General features: G+C 39.5%; 1 protein-coding gene across 1 annotated transcript in view; it reads left to right on the top strand.

Moving 5' to 3' along the window:
• The window catches only part of LOC308273999 (gastrokine-1-like), a gene marked incomplete at both ends in the record, with an annotated part of 38,610 nt that overhangs the window by 4,925 nt on the left and 7,226 nt on the right, over positions 1-26,459 (top strand). The gene's annotated exons all lie outside the window — the stretch shown is intronic.

Below are 26,459 nucleotides of genomic sequence, written 5' to 3'. Positions count from 1 at the left end.
AGCCCCAAAGCCCTGTTGACAATCATTCCAATGCAGAGATAAAACCCATTCAATATGGGCCCTGACCCAACTCTGACTAATCCAGAGCCCTAAAAAAATGAGCTAATTTCATATATCAGTCAATACCAGCCCAGAGACAGAGCCTGTTTAATTTGGTTCATAACCCATCTCAGCTAAGGCCACACACCATCCCAGGGCACCCTAATCCACAGCCAAGCCTTCTGAAGAATACATTCTTTTGAGGACCAGTCAAGAGAATAATCCATGATTTATATAGCACATCCTAAAAAGTCCATTTCAGATCCTTAAAGGGACCCACGGTTTTGCAGTTCATTTCGTCTAGAGCAGAGACAAGGCTGATCCAACTCAAAACTCAGGTAAAGATTGAAATGGACCATAAAATCCAGGGTCCTGACAAGCCCAGAGATGATAAAAGACCAGGGGAAGGCTTTATTTGACAAGTCAAAGCCAGCACAAAGCTAAACCCAAGACCATTCAGCCTAGTTCTGCCAGGTCTGCTAATGCTGGCATATTTAAGAGTAGGGTCTTACTAAGAGACTCTAGATCAATTTACAACCAGATAATACCAGGAAAAAAAAACCTGTCCAGACTCCTCAAGTCCATGACCTCTTTGATCCTTTTTCTCATGGTCGCCATCCAAGTCACAAGCCTGAGGGACTAGTGGTCCTCAGAGCGTGTGAGCACAGGTGCGTGGCGGGGGTACTGGGAGGGTGGAGCAAAGAGGCTTACTCACTGTGGAATGATTGATGGAGACTTTTTAAGGTACAATTATCTGTAGACTATTTGAAACGGTTGCATAGGTTTAAGAGACACAGATGAAGTCTTACAGCAGCCAAGATCTTTTCCCTTCCTTGCCTCTGACCTTTTTCTTCTATAATGAGATCCACCTGAATATATAGAATTAATGGTAGTTCATATGATTATTTGAGCACTAGGCAGGACAGCACATTAATTAATTGAATAATCTCACATTAGGCTATTTTGGGCAAAGCACAGTTCTGCCAGTACTAGTTGGCTGACTGTGAACATGACTTGATCTGTCTACATCACAGCTTCTCATCTGCAACACAGAGGTTAAGAATATCCCCAACTCATTGTATTGCTGGGCAGTTTAATGAGATAATATAGGTCAAGTTGTGTGGCCAGTTTTTATTGCTATTGGGAGAGTCTGGGAAACTGTCCTTAAATTTATCCTAGGGGTAAGGACAAATTTAGAAGAACCACTTGTAGTGCCTTTGATTGTTCTACTACCAGTGAACCCAAACTGTTTCTGTAAATGAATATTCATATTATCAACTTTGAAAACAAGAGAAGGATGAAGTTTCGGCTCATTTAGGAACTACTGGGAGTTGGTGGTTTCCTAGGATGCAGGCACAAAACAAATAGAAAACACCAGCTGAGACTGTCAATCATCAATTGGCAGCAATGCTGTTTCTATTAGCCAAGAATGCTAGATAGATAAACTATAATGAAATGTCTGAGTACATTGTAATGGTCAGTGATGTTTCTTTCTGTGATTGTTTTTGGTGTGGTACTGGGAATTAAACCCAGGGGCATTCTACCATTAAGCTTTATGCCCAACCCTTTTAGCTTATACATTTACATCTATTTGCAGCCAGTATCTTGCAAAATTCCCCAGGCTTGCCTTGAAGTTGTAATTCTCCTGTCTCAGCTTCCCAAGTACCCCACAAGTTTACGTGTGTGCACCACTGTGCCTGGATCTGCAATTGCTTTTTAAGAAATATGAATCCACAGGGAATAGCATACCATTTCTCCTCAGTATCTCATCAATTTATTAAAAATAATCTTCAGATATCTACTATATGGCAGTCCCTGTACTTACACTGAAAACACACAAATGAATATAACTTGGACCTTAGCAGAGGTTAGTTGGGAGTTGGAAATGCATAATCAGATCAGATATTGGTACAAACTATGGTTAGCCTACCTTTGAGAGGACATACAACATGTCCCTTTTGCCCCACTATGGCAATTTCAAGAGAAGTAGGTCTGACACAATAGAATCCTCGGTGGTACCTTGGTGGACCATAGATAACCAGCATGATTTGTCCTAGGAGGAAAATGAATTAAGACATGACACATGTCTCTTCCTACTAGTAATAAAACACCCCTTCACTAAGAAGATCCAAGAGCAGTCATGAAGGAGCCTAGGACAATGAGACCAAGACCTGTATTGCTTGAACAGCCTCCAGCCTGGGCATAAGGGATTCCCAGGACCCAAGTTCATGCTTCTAACCCATTGGGACACATCAGGGCACAGAAAGGATTGGGGGAAGAGCTGGAGCTAGTGACAAGATGTGCATTTATCTGGCAAGTGTACTTCTGAGCAATGACTCCTTCAGTAGCTGCCGGGGAACAGTCAGAACAGGGGCATATTTTCAGGCTGAGCTAAGCGTGTGCTTAAGATGGTTGTCTACATAGGCTCATCCTGGAACATCACATATAAAAGCATTTGTCCTTCCTGTGGCAAAAATATCAGTGAGGAAATGAGATATCACTAATGTAAAAGGGTTTGTCATCTCAGGTTAAAAGGGAGGGAATACCTATGGAATTATTACAGATCTAAGAGCCAAGAAAGAAGAACTAAGGACCCATACTCAGACAGCTTTCCTCTAGAGACCACATTTGCTCAGAGGCAGAGGGAAAGCCTTGGGTGGCAGATAAAGAGGTTCTATAATGTGTTCTCTAGACAGAAAACAATAAAACAGAAATATGGAGAACATTTATTACAAATTTCCAAAGTAATGGAATCTGCTTAAAACATGGTTCTTAAGGATTCGCTTATTTCAGGAACTGTGGGAAAGAGAAAAATAAGGCAAGAAAAGCATCTAAATCCAGCAAATAGCAATGCTCTATATGTATAGAGTATTCTATACATACAATAGGAAGTTTTTAGAATGTTTTTTCACATGTTGATAGTTCCACATAAATTATGTTCTTCCAACACAGAATCAAGACATGCCCTAGTCTTTATTGCTGCTAGAATTAAAGATATAAACCCTAGTACTATTAGGGGTGATAGATCCACTCCTCAACCCAGGAACTCAATCAGGATCGGCAGGGTCCTTGGCTAATGTGACAGAAATGTATTCCAACCATGCCAGTCAGACACATATAGACTTATTTAGGAAAGTAGGAAATACACATTTGAGAGAGAATGTGGGTCATCTTAAGAGTGATAGAGAGGTTTGGGGAGTGCAGGGCTCTCTTCTTACAGGGCACTTCTTTGAGGGTTGGGCTAGAAGAGGTGAGGATGCTCTCAGTCTGGTAGTCCCAAGGCAGTTTCTGGTGATCTGGTCATGTGTAGGGCCTCCAGGTTGATTGAGGTCTTTATTATCTGATTAACAGATAAGCTGGAGAGTGTCCTAGATTATATATTTTTCAAGATATTGTATTTGTCTTGGTAACAACATACAGGGCAATTATAGTTTCTTCTTAGTTAACTGTAGAATCTATAGATTTCCCAGGAATTTCCTAAAGACAAGCTTGGGAAAGAAAACTGGTTTTGGGAGCAAAGGTTGAGGCACTTTAGCACTAGATTCTTATATTAAAATTATATTTTGCTTTTCCTTTCTGTTTTTGTCTGTCTCCTTTCTATCTATGTATTTTTTGTATGCTACATTAGTACTCTATGAATCTTTAGTTGGGTGACTTTCTCCCACTCTGTGATGACTTTTTATATTTTTTCTTTAAAATTTCTATCATTTTATCTCTTACTCTTAATTGATGTTTCTGATTTATATTTAATTGAAAAATCATAATCAGAGGACACATATGAATGTTATATTCAGAAACAATACCTAGGCTGAAGAGCTTTGGAGGTCATGATCATATGAGATGAATCTATGGACATGTGTCTAAATAGCACCTTGGGCTAAAGGAAGACAGGGATAAGAAATGAGGGCCCAGACTGTAGCTCAGCATTTGACAGAGGAAGAGGAACCAAAAGGGAAAATAAGCTGGGCACATGGTGGTACCCTGTCATTCCAGATGCTTGAGGTACTGGTGTGTGCCAGCCTAGGCAACCTAACAAGACCATGTCTCAAAGTAAAGAGGGGGAGGGAGAGTGAAAGAGAGGCAGATATAAAGCATTTAGAGAAGGAATAGTCACAGATACTAATTTGGGTAGAGAGATGAATAAGAACTAAAAGCTGTTCATTAGATTTAGCAGCTAGGAGTTCTTTGGTGATCTTCATGAAAGGAGCTTGGTGGAAATGTGGGAGGAGAATCCATACTGTGGTGGGCAGGAAAGGTGTAGGCAGCCTCAGGTAAGAATGGTAGATAGAACCTATCTAATAGAACCTCCCAGAGTCTCACTAAAGCCAAAGTATGGAAAGTAGAAATAAAACCCTGGATAACAGGAAAGGGAGGAAAAGAGAACAACCTCTAAAAATCTAAAAGCTGGAAAGCTGCATCTGGGCAGGTAGTGGGAAAAGCCATGATACACACATCCTAATCTGTGCTGCAGACTCTCTGGCATGAAGGGTTAGCATGGGGCTAGCGTGAGAAAGGAGATCGGAGAGCTGCTTAAAAGCAATGAGATTTCCGCTAATATGCCCAAACTAGGGAATCCAGAGGATATCAGTGGTACTCCAGATAATGGAGGGGAAATACCAGCAAAGCTTGAATGGAAAGATAGAGGAGGAGGAAGGCTGAACTTGATTAATGAGGGTCCACATCTGAATATATGTAAAATTATGAATATGGCATGGTTACCCGGGACAATCATTGTTTTATTGCTGGGAGGAGGGAAGGGAAAACAGGGGCGGGAAGGGCGGGAGGGGGGAGAGGGCATTAAGTATAGTTTAAATGTATACCATTTATGTTCAATAAAAAATTAAAAAAAACTACCTGCCCGAAAAACAAACAAACAAACAAAAAGGAATGAGATTTGACTTGCATTTCCCTGATTACCAATGACCTTGGACATTTTTTCATAGATTTGTTTGCCATCTGTACTTCTTCTTTTCAGTTCAATAGCCCATATTTTGATTGAGTTATTTTTAAGTATTAAGTATTTTGAGTTCTTTATGTATCCTAGATACTAGTCCTTTATAGGAGGAGTAGCTAGCAAGGATTTTCTTCCATTCTGTAGGCTATCTCTTTAGCCTCTAGATTGTCTTCTTTGCTGTGCAGCATTTTAATTTTCCATTACATTTTTTGATTCATGCTTTTATTTCATGAGTTTTGGGGGGCTGTTATTGAGGAAGTCTTCACCAGTATCTATATGTCAGAGAGTTGGTCCTATGTTTTTTTCTTGTAATTGCAAAGTTTCTCATCTAATTTCTAGGTCTTTAATACATCTTAAGTTGTCTTTTCTGTGGAGTGAAAAATAGGGGTATAATTTCATTCTTCAGCCAGTTTTCCCAACAACATTTGTTGAAAAGTCTGTTCCTCAGCATATATATTTTGGCAACTTTGTAAAAAATTGACTGGCTGTAAGTGTGAGGATTTATCTCTGCATCTTCTTATTCTGCTCCATTGGCTTAGGTGTCCATCTAAGAGCTACAGTTAGAGTGACAACCATCAAGAATACAAACAATAATAAATCCTGTCAAGAATGTGGAAAAATGCTTGCAGCACCAGGCACCAGAGAGGAGGGGGATTCAGAACGGAGCTCAGAGCCACAGAGGAGATACGCCGGTCTCACGGCTGAGGACGCAGCAGCAGTGCCTTACTGCCGGCGGCAGCGGTGATCTCACCGGACAGCACCAGACCAACGCACTCAACAGCCCACCAGGCTCCAGAGAGGAGCGGTGGACAGCGAGCCGAGGGGAACCGCTGCGGATCAGCCGGGAGGAATTCAGCAGATTTTTCGGCACAGGGAGCATCTAAAGCTCCCAGAGGCTGGGCTCAGCACACGCTGCAGGGACTCAGAGCGGAGCTCAAAACCAGAGAAGAAATATGCCAGCCTCACAGCCGAGGGCATGGCAGCAGCACCATATTGCCACCAGCGGCAGCAGCAGCGAATTCACGGAGTCCACTACAGCTCCATCTGCATACTCAACAACAGTGAGTCAAATTGCAGGCCCTGGAGGAGAAATCCCAGTACTGTACTCCCAGGGACTTGACCCAGTGGGGGACGGGCGGTGGCAGAGATATCACACCATAGGAGAACGCCCAACCTGGCACCGCCCATGGTCTAAAGCATCCTCGATTGACTCCCTGGGTCTGAAACTCTATGATACAACCCAGTAAAGGAGTAGTGGGGACTGAGATACCACAGACTCGAGATTCAGAGCACCTTAAGTGAAGTTGTAGTGACCCAAGGGAAGAACCCAGAGAAGGCACAAACTTCTGAAATCATGGGAAAGAGGAATAACAATGGAGCAATGAATGCCCACAAACCCACAACATTAGAACCTGATAAAACAGAAATTCAGAGATTTCTAGAAGATCAAATCAGGAAAATAACTGTAGAAATAATAGAGGTGTTTCGAAAAGAATTCAGAGAGAGTAAAAAAGAGATAAAGGATGCAATTAATAAAGTAAAGGCCTCAATTCAAAGTACAAACAACCGACTAGACCACATGGAGAATAGAATCTTGATCTTAGAAGAAGATCATTCAAAAAATGAACGCATAGTTTCTAATTTAGAAAAAAAAATCCAACAGCAGGAATCTGACATTGAAGAAATATGGGCCCATTTTAAGAGAGCTAACCTAAGAATAATTGGAATAACAGAGGGAAAAGAAGGTGAAACCAAAGGGATCAACAATCTCTTCAAAGAAATAATAGCAGAAAATTTTCCAAACATAGAGAAAGAGGTCGATACACAGGTCCAGGAAACTTATAGAACTCCATTTAGACAGGATCGGAGAAGAGGTTCCCCACGCCACCTAATTGTCAAATTGACCAATGTGGAAGCCAAGCAGAGAATCTTAAAGGCAATTAAAAAAAAGGGCCAAGTGACATTCAGAGGCAAACCAATTAGAATCACTCCAGACTTCCCAAACCAAGTCATGAGAGCCAGAAGGGCTTGAAGTAACATATTCCAAACTCTGAAAGAAAACAACTTCCAGCCAAAAATTTCCTACTCAGCAAAACTTTCTATCAAATTAGATGGGGAAATAAGAAACTTCCACGACAAACAGAAACTGAAGGAATTTATGTCTTCAAAACCAGTACTAGAGAAAATACTCAAAGAGATTAACTACAAAGAAGAAATAGGTAACACACACCAGAACCAGAGAAACAAGATTTTCCATCCAACAGACAACTAAGATTGGTTATCTGTGGAGATTCATTATTTATGTTAGTCTTTTACCTATCTCTAAATTGTATTGTTTGCTTTTATTGTTGCTAATTTTTAGGATTTCTAGTTGGAATACTAATATACCTTCAGATATAGCATTTGGAAATATTTTATCCCATTCTATCAGTAACTTTTAACTCTGTTTACATTTTCTTTGGATATACAATATGTTTTTATTTTTTAGGGAGTTTGTTTACCCTTTTGTTGCCTGTGCCATTGAAATCATATCCAAGAAATCACTGCCAATTTCAATGTTGTGAGGTTTTATGACCCAGATTTTCTTCTAAAAGTTTATAGTCTTAAGATTTATATTTAGGTCTTTTATATATTTTGAGTTAATATTTGTATATGGTGTTAGGTAAGGGTCCAATTTTATTCTTTTTCATGTAATTATTATTTTTCAACAATATTAAGTTAAAAGATAATTATTTCCTCCACCAAATGTTCGTGGAAACCTTGTCAAAAATAACTTGACCATATATGGAAGAATTTATTTCTAGGCTTTTTATTTTACTCCACTAATTTATATGTCTGCCTTTATAGCAGTACTACACTGTTTCAATTATTGTAGCTTTATATGGTTTGAAATCAGAAAATATACATCTTCTAGCTTTGTTCTTTTTCGAGATCGTTTTGGGTATCTAGAGTCCATATTCCATATTCGGATAGATTTTTTTTGTGAATAATAAATAAAAAATAAATATATGATAGTTTCACCTTAAAAAAGAAAAAGAAATATTCTCTGGTAAGAAAGAAAGCAAAAAGAAATATTGAAATGTTATCTTTAAGTCATCAAAAGCTTGGTATCAGACAAATGAAACTGTTATGTGAGATTATCAACGTTAATATTGGATAAATTGCTATAATACTAGATGTCAACCACTAAGCCAAGCATGGGAAGGAGGGATGGGGAGGGAAAGGGGTGGGGATCGGATAGGGGCTAACTGGGCAATGTGTGCATGTATGTCTACAAAAGTATTATTTTTATCCCATTATGATGTATGAATACAGTGCACCAATAAAAAAATTTAAAAAATGTGGAAAAATAGGAACTCCTAACCACTGTGGGTGGGATTATAAATTAGTACAACCACTTTGGAGATCAGTATGGAGGTTCCTCAAAAGACTAGGAATGGAACCACTACATGACCCGTGTATCTTACTCCTCAGTACTTTCCCAAAAGAACTAAATTCACAATACTATAATGATACAGGTGTACTCATGCTTATAGCAACAGAATTCATTATAGCCACGTTATGGAACCAACCTGGTGTCCACCAACAGATAAATGGATAAAGAAAATATGACATATACACACAATGGAATTTTTAAAACTTTTTTTTTTTGCAGTAATGAGTATTAAACCCAGGGCCATTCTAACTCAGAGCTACACCCCCAGCCCCAATTTTTTATTCTGTATTTTGAAATAGGGTCTCACTAAGTTGCAGAGGGCCTCACTAAGTAGCTGAAGCTGGCTAAAAACCTGTGATCCTCCTGTCTCACCCTCCCAAGTACTGGGATTACAAGCGTGCCACCACCACGCCTGGCCACACACGGGAATTTTACTCAGCCATTAAGAAGAACAAAATCGTGTAATTTGCAGGAAAGGGGATGGAAGTAGAGACCATTATGCTAAGTGAGATCAGCCGGTCTCAGAAAGTCAAATGTCATACATGGGAACTAGAGGGAAAATAGGAAACAAAAGGGACTTTACATAAATGAGGAGAGAGACCAGTAGAAGAGTGGAAGGAGGTGTGGGGAGGGAGGGGCATGGGGATGGGATTCTGTTAAGGATTGAGGAAGGAAACAGTTTAAATAATGTTATGGCCATATATGAAGGTATCACTACTAATCTCAGTATTATGTACAGGGAGGGAGGAGAAATATACGGAGTGATGTGTGCATGTGTGAATACATCACTCTGAACCATACTATGATGTAGAGATATAGGGCACCAGTAAAAATGTTTCTAAAAAACAGAGTCCTAGATGCCCTCTGGAGAGTCATTCTTCCTCTACCTTAACAGAAGGTTGGAATATTACTCTCTGAAGAGCATAAAAAGGAGGTTTCCTGGACTGGGCGTACCAGGCATAGCTGAGACTGCCAGTATCTTACTGAAAATAAGGGGGCTATGGGCCTGGAGGAAGGGATGTTGCTCAGACTTTGGGCTCTTGTTTTCTTACTGAGCTCCCAGAGTGCTGGAAATCAGGTCTTTACCATCCAGCTGGAAAGGAGACTAAAATGTTTTTTTATTGGGAATTTGCTAACCTAAGAAGAAAATCCTGAAGATAATGACGTCAACTTCTCTTAAAAACTTACAACCCAATCGCTCTGCAGTGAAGTGTAAAGAAGACAAGATCAGTCTCAAGCTCAGAGTCTCCGATCAAGTTTTCAGTCTCTCTAAAACATAGGTAGATAAACAGAATTGCCATACATTCACAGGGATGCTGTGTTACAAAAGATGGAGACAAAAGCACATATACAGATAAAAACATTTGGGAAAACCTCCCAAAACATTGAAAAAGTTTTTATATCTGCAACACATAGGCACAGATAAAAACTTTCTCAACAAGACCCCAAAGGCACAAGAAACTAAAAGACAGAGCAGTGTGTGGGATTGCATTAAACTGAAGAGCTTCTGTACAGCAAAGGAAACAATCAAGAACCTCAACCAAGAGCCAAAATAATGGGAGAAGATTTTTGCCAACGATTCCTCTGATAGAGGACTAATATCTAGAATATACAGAGAACTCAAGAAACTCAGCACTAAGAAAACAAATAATCCAATCAACAATGGACAAGTGAACTAAATAGACACTTCACGAAAGAAGAAATTCAAATGGCCAATAAATACATGAAAAAATGCTCAACATCATTGGCAATCAGAGAGATGCAAATCAAAACTACCCTGAGATTTCACCTAACTCCAACTAGAATGGCAATCATTCAAAATGCAAACAACAACAAATGCTGGAGAGGATGTGGAGAAGTGGGAACTCTAATACATTGTTGGTGGAATTGTAAATTAGTTCAACCACTTTGGAAAACAGTATAGAGGATCCTCAGAAGAATGGGAATGATCCAGCAATACCACTTCTGGGTATCTACCCAAAAGAAAGGAAACCAAACTACCAAACTAATGCATGCATATCTATGTTCCTAGCTGCACAACTCACCATTGACAAACTGTGAAACCAGCCAAGATGTTCATCAACAAATGAATGGATTACAAAACTGTGGGATATGTACACAATGGAATTTTACTCAGCTGTAAAGAAAAACACAATTACTTCATTTACTGGGAAATGGATGGAACTGGAGGACATTATGCTAAGTGATATTAGTCATAAAAAATAAGAAATCAAATGCTTTCCATAATATGTGAAAGCTAGGGAGAAAATGGGTCATAGGAAGAACTCTAGACAAATAAAGAGATACTATAGATAAGCAAATAAGGCAACCTAACTGAGAGGATGGGAGGGGGAAGAGGGAAATTCTCTAATGTTCATGATGTACATTAACAAACATATCAAAGTCAATCACTAAGCCAAACATGAGAAGGAGGGAGGGAGAGGAAATGGGGTGGGAATTGGGTAAGGGCCAATTGGGTGATGTGTGCATGTATGTCTCCACAATCTTGTACCCCATTAAGATGTATGACTACAATGCACTAATAAAAAATTAAAAAAGAGTCTACAAAAACCCCTCTCAAAACATTGAAAAAATGTACAGAATAAAGAGTAATCCATAAACATTGAAGACAACACCAAAATCATATATAAGAATCTTTGAAGTAAAACCATATATACGTATATGATACTTGCCTTTAATATTTATAAACTATCCTGAATTTATTTTACACATACATATGCATGCACACAAAACCTGATAGTTATAATTAAAATGTAAAATAATGCTCAACATTAGGAGAATGATTTTAAAAGTTTTGAGTCATGAACAAAATGGCATATTATGCATCCATTATAAATCAAGTATCTGAAGACTGAAGCATGATGAAGTATTCATGATATATTATTACACAGAGAAGACATGCAGGTTATGAAGGCAACTATGAAATATGTGCTTGTAGATAAGGGCCAAAAAGTAAAATTTACAACTCAAAATTGTGTTCAAAAACAAAAACAAAAAGAGCAGGTAGAAGGGGAGACAATGAATGCAGTTAGAAAGTTCTGTGAAGATGTACAGTGAGCGGGAGCCAGGTAGAGTTGGAAGTGGGGGAAAAGACACAAGGTTAAAGGAGGCTTTCAGTTTTCCTTGTTTATGTGACTTTTTTCAAGGTGGGAGATGTTTATATAGGTATCCATGATTGAGAAAGAAACCAAGGAAATACAGAGGCTGACAATGAGAGGGAGAGAGATTGAAATGGTGCAGAGTGAGACAGGCAGAGCAGACAGGAGTCCGCCGGACTCAGAGCTCAAAGCAGAGGTGTTCAGTTTAGTTTTCAGGTAGCTAGCCACAGATGGGTAGAGAGTGCTTATTTTTGAATGCTGCTGAGATTTCATGGTCGTTTGCAAGAGTTGCCTAATATCATGGGTAACATTAGCTTCATTTACCCACACCCTGAGGTTCTGAGCAGTTCATTGTCAAGGGACCAGATTTTGAATCCGGCTCTGTTTAATAACCTCCCCCAGCCCCAAAGCTCAGCAGGTGTAGCTGAGCTTCTATACTGCTCCGACGTGTGCAGGTCTAGGGGGCACTTGTTTTAGGGACGTAAGTGGGAAGGCCCCTTTTCTGTATTTCCCTCCTCAGAAGTTCTTAGAGATTGCTAAGAATTTTGAGCTTGGCGTGTGTGGATTGGAAGGGAGGTCACTGTGATGAATTTCACTGTTTCCTGAGCAATTCCCACGGAAAAGATGAAAAACTGAGAAGGGAGGGCCAATTTACTTTCCTCAAGCATGAAAGACAACATTGTTGAGTTAATGGCCGTGTATGGTCAACTAAAGACCTCAAAGGCCCGATTTGGGCGTTGGTCTTCGTGTGTGCGCATGCGCTCACTCCCTGAAGCCCTGACATTTGATACAATGAACAGAGAACTTCGCCTTCATCTAAGGCTTAGCTTTCGATATTGATGCAGATTAAATTTCTGTCTTCCATAACCCATCTTGCTCTTCCTATGAGTGATATTATCTGAATAAACATGGGAGAAGAAACCGTGGCCTCATAAAAAGCCAAACAAAGCTCGTTCCTGGCCCTTCAGCATTCACTAGCTACAACGTTCTGAGCGAATCCCTCTGCCTTGCCAAGGCTCAGGTTCCAAATGGCACCAATTTGGGAGGCTTGATGGAGAAGCACACACCATCACCCAGCAGGTGGTGGATAATCAAATGCATGTGTTTCTGAAATCTAGAGAGATGGTTTTTAATTTTCTGACTTTTGTCATTGCAATCACATTAATAATATAAATATTCTCATGAAATGAGTTAGAGAATACTCCTGGTTGTTTCTTTTCCCTGTACATTTGAATAGCTTGTGTGAAATTAGAAAATAAGGGTATCTTTAATTTTGTTAAACCTCCTGTAAAAATCATGATGGAGCTGGGCGTGGTGGTGCACCCTTATAATCTCAGCATCGAACGATTTTTGTGAACACCGATAAGCTCACATCAACTACTCAGAACAGTCACTAACACAGAGTAAGGTCTCAAGTGAAATTTATCCAACATTATTATCATTGCTTTTTTTTTTTTTTTTTTGGTGGTACTGAGGTTCCTGGAAGCCCTTCTACCTCCAAGTTACACTCCCATACCTATTTTATACTTTTTATTTTTGGAAACAGGGTCTTAGCCAGAGTGGCTGACTTCAAACCTGCGCCATCCTCCTGTCTCCGCCTCCCAAGCACGGGGATTACAAATAGTGCGCCACCACGCCCGGCATTATCACTGCTTTTTATAAATAACATACGTTCAACTTCATAAATTATTAGAGAATTAGAAATTCAAATAACTTTATTTTTGTGGCACTGAAAATGAACCCAGAGGCCTTCTACCTACAGGGTACGCTCCCAGATCTATTTCATATTTTATTTGGAAACGGGGTCTCACTAAGTTGCCGAGAGCCTCACTAAGTAGCTGAGGCTGGCTTCGAATTTGCACAGTACTCTTGTCTCAGCCTCCCGAGTACTGGGATTACAAGTTTGCACTACCACGCACCACCTCAAATAGCATTATGAAATTAAAGCAAAGTAAAACTAAGATATCAGAAAAGTCTCCAATTATTTGAAATTCTTCTAAATAATCCATGGGTTATATCCCAGGGAAATTAGAAAATATTTTTAGTCGAATGGAAGTAAAAGTATAACATAAAATTTGTACAATCCAGCTTAAGCAGTGTTTAAAGAAAAAATAGCATTCATTGAATACTTATTTTGGGGAAAGAGGGCCTTTAATAAATGATCTCAGCATCTACCTTAAGAAAGTTGAAAAAATTAAGTCCAAATCAAGCACAACAAAGAAATAACAACAGGCAGAAACCAATGGAATCGAAAATAGAAATATAAGAATAAACTAATGAAACACACCAATGATTTATTTAAATTATCAGTCAAATTGATCAATCTCTATCCAAACTGTTTTAGAAAATAAAAGAGAGAAAAATAAATTGTTTATATCAGCAATAAAAGGACATCACTACTCACCTGACACCCATTAAAAAGATAATAAGGAAATACTACATATTTACATCTACAAATTTAAAAACCAAGATGAAATGGCCAAACTTTTCCTGAAAATATTAAAAAGAACTTGAATAAATAGTCTTAAGAAAGGAGAGAGAAGAGAACCATATATATATATATATATATATATATATATATATATATGTATATATATGTATATATATATGTATGTATATATGTATATATATGTATATATATACATATATACATACATATATATATATATATATATATATATATATATATATATATAATTTAGGGCCAGAGAAAGCGCCAGGCGTGGTGGCACATGCTTGTAATCCCTGCGCTTGGGAGGCAGAGACAGGAGGATCATGCAGGTTTGAAGCCAGCCTCGCTGGCTTAAGAGACCCTGTTTCCAAATAAAAATATAAAACAGGTCTGGGAGTGTAGCCCGGAGGTAGAAGGGTTTCTAGGAACCCCAGGACCACCAAAAAATTTAAAAAAATTAAAAAAAAAGCCAGAGAAAGCAAAAAAGAAAGAAGAAACACAGAAATGAAAACAGTTTAGTGAACAGAAAAGTTATAGAAACGGTAGATAATGAATTCAATTAGATCAATACCCACTTTGAGTATGAATATAGTAAATACACCAAGACTAGCAAAGAGATGGTCAGAGTGAATTAAAAAAGAAACACTCCTCACCCATATGTTGTCCATAATAAACTCATTTTAATTATAAAGACATAGGCTACAAGTGGAGGGGGAACATGGAGAGATAGCACCACTCGGTGCTAATCAAAAGGTATATAAAGCATCTGTATTAATTTCAGATGAAGCTGACTTCAGATTAAGCAAAATTATCAGCTGTTAGCATAATTTGCCTGATTGTAAAAGAAACAATTCTCCCAGAAGGTATATAAATTCTTAAGATTTATGTACTTAACAACAGAGTGTCACAATATGTGAGACAAAAACTAGTAGAATTAGAATATTTCTATACCTCCCAACCAATTTGCTTGTGAATCTAAAAATGCTCTAAAAATCAATCTGTTTTTTTTAAAAAAATTGATGGAATTACAAAGAGAAATAGACATGCCCACCCTTGTACCTAGAGACTTCAATATTTCTCTGGCAGTCATTGATCATTGATTAAGTAGGCAGAAGAAAAACAGATCTACCAAGCTTTGGTCTTCAGTGTACTGTATCTATTAGGTATATTTGATAGCCGTGTCTTGAAAGCAAATAGACTTCAGGCCAAGTCACTTTCATTCCTGCTCTAACAGGCTGATTTTCTGTAATTTCTATTTGGATAGCATTTTATTTTATTTTATTTTATTTTATTTTATTTTATTTTTTTGGAAGTAATTTTTCTTTTAATATACATTTTTAAACAGTTTCTTCTCTTACCATCTTGCTTTCTTTTAAATTGCATTTTTACATAAAACATACAGGCTTCATGTCTGAATTTAAACTAGCATTACATAAAAGGTAAAGATAAGCAATATTATAAAGAGCAAGAAGAATTAATTATAATTTTGGAGAATAAGGAAAAAAGTCACATTGATCAAGAAAAGAAGAATAAAAATCATCATAGAGTTATGATTTATGGGTAGAATTCTGTTCTTGGAGAGTGGGGTATATTTTCCAAAACAATCTCTGATAATGGATGTGAAAAGCAGAAGTATTGAAAATTAATGGAGTCAATGCTAGTATGCTCCTAATACCTATTCAGTTGTAATTTGGAAAAATAGTTTTAAAAAGGTATATTTGAGTCTTTGTTCAATGTGGCCTGCTTTATGTCCAGGACTATACCATCCGCTTAAGCTCCCTGTATTTTCTTTTTCTTTTTCTTTTTTAACAATTTTTTTATTGAACATAAATAGTATACATTTACACTATATTTGGTGCCCTCTCCCCCCCGCCCCCGTTTTCCCTTCCCCCCTCCCACCAATGGTTGTCCAGGTTAACCATGTCTTATTCATAATTTTACACATGTTCAGGTGTAGACCCTCATTAATCAAGATCAGCCTTCCTCCTCTCCTATCTTACCATCCAAACTTAGCTAGCATTTCCCCTTCAATATCTGGAGTCCCACTGGTATCCTTTGTGTTTCCTAGTTTGGGCATATTAGAGGAAACATATGTATCTTCTCCTTCTGTGCTTGGCTAATCTCACTTAACATAATGTTCTCCAGGGCTTTCCATCTTCTTGCAAATGATATAATTTTGTTCTTCTTTATGGCTGAATAGAATTCCATTGTGTGTATTTCCCACAGTTTTGCTATCCATTCATCTGTTGATGGAGATCTGGGTTGGTTCCATATTTTGGCTATTACAAATTGTGCTGCTATGAACATAGGTATGTATATGTTCCTGTAGTTCTCTGAATTCAACCCCTTTGGAAAGATACCCAGGAGTGGTATAGCTGGATCATATGGTGGATCTATTCCCACCTTTTTTAGGAATCTCCACACAGATCTCCATAGTGGTTGAACTAGTTTGCATTCCCACCAACAGTGTAAAAGAGTTCCTCTTTCCCCACATCCTCGCCAGCATTTGTTGTTGTTTGATTTCTTTATGCTTGCTACTCTGACTGGGGTTAGATGGAATCTCAGTGTAGTTTTGATTTGCATCTCCCTGATGGCTAGTGATGAAGAACATCTTTTCATGTATCTATTAGCCCTTTGTATCTCTTCTTTTGTGAATCCCAGAAAAACAAGGCTGGTTCAACATATTCAAATCAATACATGTTATTCACCACATAAATAGAACCAAGAACAAAAACCACATCATCATAGCAATAGATGCTGAAAAAGCATTCGACAAAATCCAACACCCATTTATGTTAAAAACACTGCAAAAAATTGGGATAGAAGGAAAGTACTTCAACATCATCAAGGCAATATACTGCAAACCCAAAGCCAACATTATATTGAATGGGGAAAAACTACAAGAATTTCCGCTACAGTCAGGAACAAGACAAGGATGCCCACTATCACCACTCCTTTTCAATATAGTCCTTGAGACTCTTGCTGCAGCAATAAGACAAGAGAAGGAAATCAAAGGAATTCACATAGGAAGAGAGGAATTAAAATTATCCGTATTCGCAGATGACATGATCCTTTATCTGGAAGACCCAAAGAACTCAACCAAAAGACTTCTGGAGCTGATTGACAAATTCAGCAAAGTCGCAGGTTACAAAATCAACCTAAAGAAATCAGTGGCCTTTCTTTATGCCAACAACGAATCCACAATGAAAGAAACAAAAACAACAATTCCATTCACTATAACCTCAAAATCAATAAAATACCTAGGAATAAACCTAACCCAAGATGTAAAAGACCTCTACAACAAAAACTATAAAACATTAAAGAAAGAAATTGAAGAAGACCTTGGAAGATGGAAAGATCTCCCGTGCTCATGGATAGGCAGAATAAATATCATCAAAATGGCCATTCTGCCAAAACTGATCTATAGGTTCAATGCAATTCCCATTAAAATACCAGTGACATTCTTCAGAGACCTAGAAAAATCAATCATGAACTTCATATGGAGAAAGAAAAGACCTAGAATAGCCAAAGCAATTCTCAATAACAAGAAACACGCAGGAGGCATTACAACCCCAGACTTCAAACTATACTATAGAGCAATAGTAGTAAAAACAGCATGGTACTGGCACAATAACAGATATACTGACCAGTGGATTAGAATAGGAAATACATAAACAAACCCACACATCTTTAGTCAATTAATCTTTGACAAAGGGGCCAAACACATACGCTGGAGAAAAGACAGCCTTTTCAACAAGTGGTGCTGGGAGAACTGGCTAACCATTTGTAAAAAGATGAATCTAAACCCCTATATCTCACCAAACACAGGAATCAACTCAAGATGGATCAAAGACTTAGAAATTAGACCTGAGACTGTGAAGTTAGTAGAGGAGAGCATAGGTTCAACACTACAACATATTGGCACAGGCAGTAACTTTCTCAACAAAACCTCCAAAGCTTAGGAAATTAAAGCAAGAATAAACAAGTGGGATAACATCAAACTAAAAAGTTTCTTCTCATCAAAGGAAACTATCAATAACCTAAAGAGGAAGCCTACAGAATGGGAAAGGATCTTTACCAGCCACCATTCTGATAGGGGGCTAATATCCAGAGTATACAAAGAGTTCAAAAGACTCTACACTAGCAAAACAAACAACCCAATCAAGAAATGGGCAAATGAACTAAATAGACACTTGGATGGCATTTTAAACCGTGAGTCAGTCAAGCTCGGTATGCCAGCCCTCCTCAACTCTGGCTCCTCAGCCATCCTCTCCTGCCCTGCACAATTGCTCTCCATAGTTTAAATTCTACCTTTTAAAAGGAACTTAAAAAAACACTGTAAAGGCTTTTTATTTAAACTGGTCATAAAAATAATGCACAGGAAATTGTATAAAACATGGAAATTCTTAAAGAACAATTGACACCATGCAGAACTACCCGCTTAACTTTTTAGCTTATATTTTTAAATTTTTTTTAAGATTTCTTTGATTCATTTGTTATTTAGATGTGAGTTGTTTAGCCTCCAAATATCTTTGGCTCTTTTAGTTACCTTTCAGTTATTGATTTTTTTTTTTTGTGGTACTGGGGTTCCTGGAAGCCTTTCTACCTCTGGGCTACACTCCCAGACCTATTTTATACTTTATGTTTGGAAACAGGGTCTCCTAAGCCAGCGCGCGCGGCTGGCTTCGAACCTGCGCGATCCTCCTGTCTCTGCCTCCCAAGCGCGGGGATTACAAGCGTGCGCCACCACGCCCGGCTTCAGTTATTGATTTTTAATTTAATTCCATTGTGGCCTGAGAGTATATTTTGTATGATTTCTTTTTTTTTAATTTTCTTTTTTTCTTTTCTTTTTTTTTTTTTTTTTGCTGGTCTGGGGGTGGCACCCAGGGGCATTCGACCTCCGAGCTACACCCCCTGCCCTATTTTTTATTCTTTATTTTGAAACTGGGTATCACTGAGGTGCAGAGGGCCTCACTAAGTAGCTGAGACTGTCCGCGAAGCGTGATCCTCCAGTCTCTCAGCCTCCCGAATGCTGGGATTACAAGCGTGTGCCACCACGCCTGGCTTTTTAAAAATGTCTAAGGTACATTTTATGGCCCAGACTATGGTCTACCTTGCTGAATGTTTCATAAAAACTTGAGAAAATGTGGAAACCATTTTCATAGAAACCATGTTGAATGAAGTATTTTACAAATGTCAATTATCCTCAATTTATTGATGGTGCTGTTCAGATTAATTATATCCTTGCTAATTTTCTGCCTACTTAATCAATGATCAATGACTGCCAGAGAAATACTGAAGTCTCTAGGTACAAGGGTGAAGAGAGGGTGGCTGAGGAGTCAGAGTTGAGGAGGCTGGCATACCGAGCTTGACTGACTCATGGTTTAAAATGCCATTCAAACAGAAATTACAGAAAAATCAGCCTGTTAGAGCAGGAATGAAAATGGCTTGGCCTGAAGTCTATTTGCTTTCGAGACACGGCTATCAAATACACCTAATAGATACAGTACACTGAAGACCAAAGCCTGGTAGATCTGTTTATCCATGATGTAGTTCATAATAGAGGAGGCCGCACAGGAAAGATGCAAGATGTCTAAAGAGAGGATAGAGGCTCGGATCCAGTGCCACTGCCGAAGGGACGGAAGAAAGAAAAGGGACAAGAGGCTGATGGGAGGGTAGAGGGGCAGCTGAAGCTAAAGTTTGACAAAGGCACATCACAGATATTAAGGCAGGAGATTTTTTTTTCAGTCCTGAGGGTGGAACCCAGGGGCATTCTACCTCCAAGCTACACCCTAAACCCTAGCCTTATTTTTTATTCTTTATTTTGAAACAGGGTTTCACTAAGTTGTGGAGCGCCTCACTAAGTCGCTGGGGCTGGCTTTGAACCTGTGATCCTTCTGTCTCAGCCTCCCAAGTACTGGGATTGCAAGTATGCGCTACCACGCCTGGCAGGAGAGAATTCTTCTAAATAACAGAAGACAGAATGAAAGAGCAGAGTGAAGTGAGATGAGCAGAGATGGACCAGCGCGTCAGGGATCCAGGGCTGGGCTCCTGCCCTGCTCACTCTCCGTGAGCCCCACCTTTCAAGTTTCCCTTCAGTTATCCTGAAGCCAAAGCACCGTGAGCTGAGCTCGGGTGGTGGGTGAGGAAGTGGAATCGGGAAAGGTATGGTTCTTTTTAAGAGATGTAAAGACAAAGTGAAGTAGAAAGTCTCCCCTATGGAGGAATGTAGAATTAAGGGAAGGATTTTATGTTTGTGTCTGCTTTGTTTTGTTAGTACTGTGGATATTTGACCACACACACCAAAAGGAAGGAACAAATCAACAGGAAGAGACTGAAGTTTGACAGGGTGGATGGCTATTGGATGGAGGAAGGTATAAATCTGAGATGAAGATGTTGGTCTTAGAAACAGTTTATTAAGAACATTCCTGAGCCTGGCATGGTGGCACATGCTTACAACCCCAGTACTTGGGAGGTTGAGGCAGGAGGACAGCGGGTTGAAAACAGCCTCAGATACTTTGTGAGATCCTCTGCAACTTAGTGAGACCCTGTTTCAAAATAAAGAATAAAAACAGACCTAGGGGTGTAGCTTGGAGGTAGAGTGTCCCTAGGTTAAATTCCCAGTACCACACACACACAAAAAAAAAGAAAGAAAGAAAGAAAGAAAGAAAGAAAGAAAGAAAGAAAGAAAGAAAGAAAGAAAGAAGAATGTTCTTTAAGATTGGGACAGCTTCAGATTGGGGTGAGACAGGAATTGTAGGATGGAGGGAGGGCAGTTCCGACCCCTGTGACCTACTGTTTTCTTGATGTAATGGTCACGTAGGTTAAGGGGAAGAATATGACAGAGGATTGGATAGATTAGCAAAGTTTTGAGCCGTCACTGAAAGAAAGAGGGACGAAGACGTGGTAAGGAAGCTAAATTTACTAGTACCACTACAGGTCCATGAGGAAATAATTTTGTGTTTAAGTTCTTTTCTGTTTTAACTCCCACTCAAGTAGAGAGAAGGGGCTTTCTGGGAAATGGTCTGGCCTCTCCTAGATTGGAGAAAAGCAGCAAACATTAAAGAACCTATTTTGTATATGATTTTCCCTAATCAAGTGGCAGGAAATATGTGAGATATGAGGGGTCTAAGTCGTACGACAAGAAACTCTCAGCCGAATAGAGACCCAGGAGGGCATTGCATCATCTGTTATACACGCTTGATCTATTTTAAGGTGAGTCGTGAAATTCCCAACCAAAAAGGATATTTACATTCCTAAAACAGATGCTTGTTTCTATGCCTCCCTTTTTGTGGACCCCATCTTCCTTTATGAAGAACTATGGAGAATTTGAAGTCATGTCGATTATAGAAAAGTTAAAGCAAGATTGCTTTTTTAGAGAAACACCCACGGCTACAAACTAAAATATTAATTTACTGGGAGGAGTTCCAGGATAATAGAGCAGATGGGTGTGGACAAGGGAAAGCAGCCCTGAGCCAGCAGGGAAATGCTGGGTCAAAGAGGAAGGGCAGGTGCAGGTGGCTACCAGAGAAGATTAAACCCCTCTACTCTCTCCAGCTTAGTGTGCAGCAAACTGTGGGTTCTTGATAAGTTAAATAAATCTAAATCCCAGTTAGCTTCCTCTCTCTCTCTCTCTCTCTCTCTCTCTCTCTCTCTCTCTCTCTCTCTCTCTCTCTCTCTCTCTCTCTCTGTCTTTGTGACTGTCATATTGTATGACCATAAACTTGAATCTAAGCATGTTAGTGATATCATCTATAAGGACGTGTCCCTGTAGCCGCCAAACCTCCAGATCCCACCATTTGTCTCTGGCACTTCTGTTAGGTTGGAGTGTCCATCCCTTGCTCCCTAGGTGGCCTTGTCAGTCTGTCTCGTAGAGCTCAGCCAATGGCCATGTGCTTACAAAGCCTCTGGAGCTCACATCCTTGGGCCTCTGCTTCCATGGTTCATCTTGAAAGGCCACAAAGCATAAAGGAAAGAGCACAGGCTCGTGCTTACGTGAATTCATCATTCCGCTCTCAGCTGCCACCTGACCCTGGGCAGTTACCGAGCCTCTCCAAACCATGCCCTCTCCTTTGCTCATTTTAGTCTCATGCAACATGTCTGTGCCCTCCCATCGGGGCCCCTTGTATACTTTTTGAAGCCCAGTGAAAAATGGGAAAGTGAAACCCCTTGTCCAAAGAGCAGGAAAAAAATAAAAACTTTTTTCTTTCATCCATTTGCCCTCTCTTTCTCTCAACCTGTGATGAGGTTTTTGACTTGTTGATTAATGCCGTGCTTCCTTGCTCATGAAAAAACTGTAGTGAGTGCACATCCCCAGAGGCCTCGTCGGTGGCTCTCCAGCCTCCAACTTAGCACGTGGATGTGTTTTTCTAGCCTTGAACCTTCCTGCACCACAACATGGGCGAACTGCTCACTTGACCATAAAGCCAACAATATGACATATAAAGTCTTGACCATACAGCCTTTTATATGATATATGTGTAGTCTGTGTGTGTGTGTGTGTGTGTGTGTGTGTGTGTGTGTGATTTACTGGAAATTGAATTCAGGGGCATTCAACCTTCAGGCTATGCCCTCAGCGCTTTTTATTTATTTATATTATTTGTTTTGTTTTTAATACAGGGTCTCACATATCCCATACAACTTGTGCTTAAATGGGGTGAAACATTAACTATAGTGTGATAAATTGCTGGTGGGGGATACTGGCAGCTCTATTCATTTTTTCATGTAAAACAAGGTCTTGTTAGGTTGCTGAGAGTCTCCCTACATTGCTGAGGCTGGTCTCAAACATGCGAACCTCCTATATCAGCATCCCAAGTACTAGGATTACAGGTGTGTGCTACAATGCCCAGCTGATGAGTTGTTATTAATTAATTGATTTTAATATGAGAAAATGAGTACAGGGTTGGAGGCCCAGTGACCCTAAGGAAATGTTTCCTGGCCTAGAGTTTTCTTCATGAAAAGAATTTATTTTTTCTTTTGGTTTTTGTTTTCAAATATAGTAAAACCTCTGAAGGGAAAATAGATTCCAGAACCACTCCCAATGGATATGTTTTATTAAGCATTTCCAGGAACTGAAGAATGGGAGTGTTGTAGAAAGAAAGCAGAGCTAAATAATGCCCCAAGCTAGGATTCCCTTGGGGCACCTCTGGGATCCGACGTCTTCCCCCGAGGATGTGTTCTTCCAGAAGGGAAAAGACTACTCACATGTGCATACGTTTTATTTGAGATGTAGAAAAGAAAAACGATTCTGGTCAGAAAACTTAATGATTCACAAAACCATCTTTCAGTGGACTTAAGGCAAGTCCTTTCTGGCTCCTTCTGCAGCGATAGCCGCGGAGGGCAGTGCAGTGTGGGCTGCGGAACCTCCGGGATCTGTTCTAGCCCTTTGATTCTAACCACTTGGGATGGATTCTCATCTTTCAGTGAGCAGGTCAGCACTTTCCAGGCATGACTGGGAGATTGAGTGAATACACTTTAATTCTAAGTGCTTTTACACCCTTGTCAATAAACTACTGAGAAGGAAATAGTGATATTATCCCTGCATGAGCCCTGAGGTCATTATAAAAAAGCAACATTTTTATTATCACTTTATGATTTCAATTCCTATTCCTTTCAATATAGGCATATTTTCTCCAAATTCTTTTCAGAACAGAAGTTCTTAACCAATATTTGATTAAGGAATGAATCCACAGATGTAGATTCACCTCCATCCCCTTTAATTTTTTATTTTGAAACAGGATCTTGCTATTACTAAGTTGATGAGGATGGCCCAAAGCTTGCCACCCTCTTGGGATTACTGCGATCCTGTTGGGATTACAGGTGTGCACCAGCACACTCAGCTCAAAACGAAGGCATTGATCAACATTCTCTTCATAAATACTTTCATATACTTTACAAAAATGATGAAATGACTCAGGAGACCTTCCTTTGGCAAGATTTTTCCAAAGCCCGCTCACAACACTCTAACGTTCAAGGTAACAACTAATCTGAAGCCTAATATGTCATTGCTTTTCTCTGAGGGGATCCCAAGGACTTGGCAAGTGTAACTGGACAGACTTACACAAGCAGCAATAGAAAGGCACAGTTATATATATTCTGGAAGGGAATAGTCCCAGAGGAAACAGCAAAAATAAAATTCTCAGTGACGCCATAAGAAAGAACTCCCTCAACTTGGCTGTAGTTGGAAAAGAATTTCTCTCCTATACAAAAAAAACTATGTAATAAGTTTGGATTTTCTGGAATGAGAAGCTTCTAGAAATAATTATTAAAATGCTATTTTATGTGTGTTTATTACTGACTTCTAGATATGTCATATGGAGGATTTGGCACAAGTAAGGATACCATTCCCACAAATGCTGGGGCTGTGGTCACTGGAGCTATTAGTGGAGTCCTAGATATCAGCAGGTAAACCAAGACAGAAGGGGCAGAAGTTTGCCCGGAGGAGATATGTGTTCTGACTTCACGGCGGACCACCTGACCTGGATCAGCATAAGAACCATCAAAAATATGCACAGGTTGAAGGCAAAAAGACCAAAATGGAAGCTCAACACAAAGGGCTTTACACACTCAAACAAATAAATTACAGTGTAAGGACTAATGGGCTAAAGCCATATCAGAAAAAACATGATTGGTAAGGGTTTCATAGGTGTTAACCAGTGCTCTCTCAGTCCCGAAGCAGGTCTATACTGCAGAGAACCTAGAGTAAGAATAATTAAGGATGGCAATGTCTTGCAGGTGATCATTCCCTTCCACTCAGAGAGAAAAAAAAAGAATGAAATGCAAAAAAATAAAAAAAAAATCTAAGCCGGGCATGGTGGTGCAGGCTTGTAATCCCAGTGCTTGGGAGTCTGGGGCAGGAGGATCATGCAGTTTCAAAACCAGCCTCAGCTACTTAGTGAGTCTCTCAGCAACTTAGTGAGATCCTGTTTCCAAATAAAATTTAAAATAGCTCTGGGAGTAGAGCGCAGTAGAAGGCCCCTGGGTTCCATCCCCAGTACCCCCCCCCACACACACACAAAGTCTGATTTCCATGGGCAAACTAAACCTCCCTCCTGGCCCATGGTATGAGCATATTGTACATGGAATTCATCACATTTGCTCCAAAAGGAGTTTTCACTCAGCTCCACATACAGGGTGTGGAATAAAATAAATCCTTGGGTGTGTGTGCACTATGAGATAGAGTTATGATGGGGTTTGTTGGGGCATGGCCCGGCACTAACCTCTGCAGTGAGCCAGACACTATTTACCTCTTGACTGGCTTGCACAGTCTAACCCTGGGGCCCTGGGGCTGTGCTGTGACCCAAGACAGACTCCATGTGCCACCACCACTAATGCAAGCGCAGCACCAAACCCCAGAGAGGGATAAATAGAAATGTATATACTTTGCATTCTCTAGCTTGATCACCATCTTTATGCCATTCAAAAATTGTAAAGAGAACTGGTAAGCATCATATTTGTATCAGAAAGCCAGGCGCGGTGGCGCACACTTGTAATCTCAACATTTGGGAGGCTGAGACAGGAGCATTGCAGGTTTGCAGCCAGCCTCAGTTACTTAGTGAGACACTCCACAACTTACTGAGACTGTTTCAAAAACAAAGAAAAAATAGGGGTAGGAGTGTAGTTTGGAGGTAAAGTACCCTGGACTCTATCCCCAGTACCCCCCCCCCCACACACACAGTTTGTATCATCATATTCCAGGTCCTATGGAGGTGACAAAACAAAACAAAACAAAAACAACAACAACAACAACAAAACACACACACACACAAGCAGTGACAGATCCTGTCTTTCTCCCAAGAGGGGAAATCATTCATAGAAAACATAGTTCTCTGGGGAAAAAGGAGAAAGAAATGCTCATGCTTTATTAAGACTTTTGATTTTTAGATGACCCAAGATTGAGGTAAAGTTTGACCCCACTCCCCAGCTCCCTCACCCACATGCCAAAGTCAAAGGAAGATGTTCTTCTGATATTTGGGGCTAATAAAATTACCATATTGTATAAAGGAGGAATGTCTTCTTTTTCCCATAAAAAATCTAAAGCCTGAAGGGGAAAAAAAACTCACTGAAGGAAGACTGACTCCAGGGATTCTGGCTTTTAGTTCCAAATAGAACTTTCCTGATAGATTTTTCAAATTCAAGGTACATCCTCAGAGGTAGAAATACTGTTTTCTACAGAAGTTGCCTTGGGTGATATTAAAAGGTGTTAATAAAAGAAAAAAAGAAAGAAAAGAAAAGAACACAACCAAATTCTGTAGTCAAGTTTAGGAAAATCTGGATGTAACAGCATGCATAGATTCCTCCTCTACATATTTCTTAGCACATTTTATATATGAATGTGAATTGCTCATTTCTAACACAGAAACCCTTAACTAACCCTATCTATATCTATCTATCTATTATCTATCTATCTATCTATCTTATCTATCTATCTATCATCGATCTCTATCTACCATCTCTATC

This window comes from Muscardinus avellanarius (genome assembly GCF_963383645.1).
Source record: "Muscardinus avellanarius genome assembly, chromosome: 15".
Classification (NCBI taxonomy): Eukaryota; Metazoa; Chordata; class Mammalia; order Rodentia; family Gliridae; genus Muscardinus; species Muscardinus avellanarius.
Note: the sequence above shows the minus strand (reverse complement) of the source record. Positions and strands in the feature narration are given on the sequence as shown.